This window comes from Limulus polyphemus, unplaced genomic scaffold (genome assembly GCF_000517525.1).
Source record: "Limulus polyphemus unplaced genomic scaffold, Limulus_polyphemus-2.1.2 Scaffold6617, whole genome shotgun sequence".
NCBI lineage: Eukaryota > Metazoa > Arthropoda > Merostomata > Xiphosura > Limulidae > Limulus > Limulus polyphemus.
The window spans coordinates 44,000-48,019 of NW_013672227.1; the positions used below are offsets into that span (position 1 = coordinate 44,000).

The 4,020-nt window shown below is 31.7% G+C and overlaps 1 long non-coding RNA gene across 1 annotated transcript in view; it reads right to left on the minus strand.

Annotated features, from left to right (window-relative positions):
* LOC111089558 overlaps positions 1 to 3,248 on the minus strand; it is a 10,728-nt gene extending 7,480 nt beyond the window's left edge. Inside the window, exon 1 of the long non-coding RNA XR_002613801.1 lies at positions 2,954 to 3,248. This is a non-coding gene — a long non-coding RNA (uncharacterized LOC111089558). The remainder of the gene's footprint in view (positions 1 to 2,953) is intronic.
* Between the last annotated feature and the right edge of the window lie 772 nt (positions 3,249 to 4,020).

Genomic DNA, 4,020 nt, shown 5'->3' on the forward strand with positions numbered 1-4,020 from the left:
TAAACAGCCCATTTCCAGATTTATACAAAGTCAATATCATCTTTATCATACCAAGCTAAAATAATGTAACTTACTAAAGTTGTTGTTCAACATTTAAACAGCCCATTTCCAGATTTATACAAAGTCAATATCATCTTTATCATACCAAGCAAAAAAATCTAAAGCAGTTAAACTGATACCTTTTTCTAAGCTTTGTTTTGGGGAAAATGAGGTAATATGTAGAACTTATAATGTTTACAGTTACGAGTTTGCAGGGATAATGTAGGTTTACACTTGAAGTTCTTAATTTCTCTCCTATAACTGTTGTGTGGAATGATTTTCCAGAATATGTGGCACTCCTTTCATATGGCTGAATGATTTACCACAGTAGGTGGCATTAGTTATTTTTTATGACTGCCCTGTGTAAAGATTCACCAGAGAAGGTAGCTTGTGCTGTTAAGATAAATTTATTCAAAGCTTTTAAAATTAAGTTTATAAAAGGAAAATAAATCAGCTTAAGTACTATGATCTCAATTGGCCACCTGGCCTTTTTTTGTATTTATGTTTTTTAACTGTTTAAGTTTCTACTTCTTCTCTCAAATCACATTTAATTTATACAAACATTACTCCCCAAAGTGTCCTGTTTTATTACAGGCTAAATCTAATAATTCTTAACAGTGTTTAACCCTAATTTTTTGTTTCCCATCCTAATCCTATATACTTCCAAGTGAATTTTTCCCTTAAAATGCTTATCAATCACATATTTACAGTGTACAAGAAATAAGCTAAAAATGGCTTGATCTAATGAATGATTTCCCATTCTTTATGTAAGCTTTATCATTCAATCCTCAATATCAACAGATCTTGTTAATCTAATATACAATCAATCCTATCATTTTAAAAGAACAGACAAGTCATATACACAGACACACACACACACACACATAAATATATATATATATATATATATATATTTGTTACTTCTAAAAACTAAAATGATTTTGGTGTTCCACAGTTATTAGATGTTTTGTGAATCTCCTTTAATTAATTGTAATTTGAAAATTCTGACTGAAAATAACAATAGCACAAGTGCCTAAACATTGTAACTAATAACAATATAACATTTTTCTCTTTCACAAATTATTTTATAACATTACTATTTACATACTACTAGTCCATTTTATAGAATTAATTCAATTACATACATTATTTCTTAAATTATTTTTAGCTCTGTTTGTTTGCTTTCTTTGGAAATTACAATACTTTAAGTCAGTCGTATCTGTCTCTACTCTACTCCTACTTTTGAAGATTAGAATTTACAGAAATTATGGTCAGAACCTGTCTTGGGCCAGCAATTAATTACAGTTAGTGTAACAGTTACTCCAGCCCAGTGAGAGTGAGAAAATAAGCTATCTTACAGTAAATACACATGTATGATGTTTCAACAAGATTATCATCCTCAGGCACATGACATAATCTTGTCAAAACATTGTACATTTATAATAAAGTTTTCTTCATTACACAGTAAAGATGTCTCCAAACTTTTATTTTCTAAAAAGTGGGTCATTAAACCTAACAGTAAAGATATTTCCTATAATTCTATTTCATAATAAGACTACATAATGAAATAAAGTTAGAAAAAAATTATCTTTACCTTCAGATAATTAAAAAAAAAAGTATTTTATTCCAACCTACGTTTCACTAATCAGGGCTAACACAAAAACTGACAGTAAGTTATTAAATTGCTCTTGACGTTTTTATAGAGTCTGTCTTAACATGCTATTAACAATGTTTAGAACACTATTCCTAGATGGAAGAAATATTAATCCAGTTCAGTTAAACTGGATTAATGTTATGAGTGGGGTACCTCAGGGCTCAGTGTTAAGACCTTTGCTCTTTTTACTTTACATCACTGATGTATATGAAGGAATGGCCAATAGATTATCTAAGTTTGCTGATGACATTGAATTTTTAGGTGCTATTGCCTTTCCAAAGGATTTGAATTATTTGGAAAGCTGGGTGAATAAATGATAGATGGCTTTTAACTCTAAAAAATACAAGGTAATTCATGTGGAATATCAATCTGCTTGATTAGTCTCTAAGCCATCCAAACAATATGCTGCTGCTAGTAGCATGGTAAATAGGACTTTAAGTTGTATCTAAAGAAATATTGAATACAAGTTTAAACAGGTTATAATGTCATTGTATAGGTCATTCATTCAGACATATATGGAATATTGTTTTCAGTATTGGGCTCCTTACCTTAAAAGGCCATTGAATTATTGGAAGGGTTCAGAGGATGGCTACTAGGATGATTCCTGGGATGTAAATGTTATCTTATGAAGAAAAGTTAGTATCTCTTAACTTATTTCCTCTTGAAAAAAAGACGAGTTAGTGGGGATCTGATTGAGGTGATTATGGTTGTTAAGGGAACTGATGGTTATATCAATGCATCATCAATTATACTCATAATACCATATATAAATGCAACCTAGAGGTAGATAACACACATAGATTATACTTTACCTATTGGCAAAAACAATATATTTAAGCAATTAATATAATGTGTAAGTTTAAGTAATTATAATACATATATATGTATATATATCTAATTATTTTTAAATGTTACCATTTAAAACATGCTAAAACAATTAATAATATAATCAATACGTAACTGTATATTGCCTTTTTTTCCGATCACGAGACCTGCATAAATAGTCAACCTAAGAAGTTAGCCCAGCCAAATGTAATGCTACCATCCATAACACTTCTTTGGCTTTAAAATACAGTAGTAATAATAATAATGTTCAATTATATGTTGTACATTGCATATTTTTTTAATATTTAGAAATTATTCTGGTGACACGCCACCCCCATACGTACGGGCTATATTACTGTACTAACAATTTACATATACTAACATAAAACTAAACACTAACTGATGTAATGAAACTAAAATCAGAACATATCGTACATAATTCAATGATTACCGTCTTCTTTCTCTCATAAATTAAATCATCTAGCTCGAATTCTGAATTAACAACAAGTATTGATAATCACATGATAACTTCTGGAATCCGAAAGTATATATTTAGTAATTTCAAGAAATGGACCATCACAAAAATTTATTTGTCTTCATTAAAAATCATTTCATCTTACAAAACCAAAATATTAGGCGGCAGACAAGCTATAACTTATTGTTACGTTCTGCTTGTTTGTTAATTTCTAGCAGAATTTCTATCCGAAGAACTTCAGCGATACAAGTCCTTTCTAGATTAAATCAGTTTATCATTTCTTGATACAAACTTTGTAGTACACAGAATTTCCACAGTCAGTAATTTTTCGTGGCTTTAAACTTAAAACTTTTATAATACACGCGATAAATAACAGCGATTCACAATCTCCATAACAAAACACACACTAGCTCGAAACAGAATCGTAATTACCCGGAACTCTCTTCATTCATCCCGCAGGCTTTCTCTGCCAGGATTATATACTACATTCTGCTCCATCAGAAAATGTCCCATTATCGGTTGCACTCACATTAGTGGTAGTAACTTCATTAACGGCTTCACTGTTTTCCTTCTCAAGACCGGCTAGAGTTTCATCTTCGACAGTGGCTTTTTCACGTGACACGTTTTCAGCAGCGTCATTTGTTCCATTGTTCACTTCATTACAACAGAAATGACCTGGACCTTGATAATGCCAAAGCCTGTTGGCATGCACCACCTTTGGCTTTCCTCGCCGACCAAATTTTATTCGAAAAGTCACGTTTGAGAGACGACCTACTATGTCATATGGGCCTTTCCATGGAGAAGACAACTTAGGAGACTTCCCGTAGGTCTTCCTGGGATTACACAACCACACCTTGTCTCCTGGTACAAAGCTGACTTCAGTAGATCTCTTATCAATACATAGCTTCATGGAATCAGCAGACGTTTTCAAGTTTGAAAGCACTTGATGGTGAATATCATCTATCCTTTCAGATAACACTTTCACGAACTCTGGCACATTTTCAGGCAACTCTTCGTAAGGTGGGCA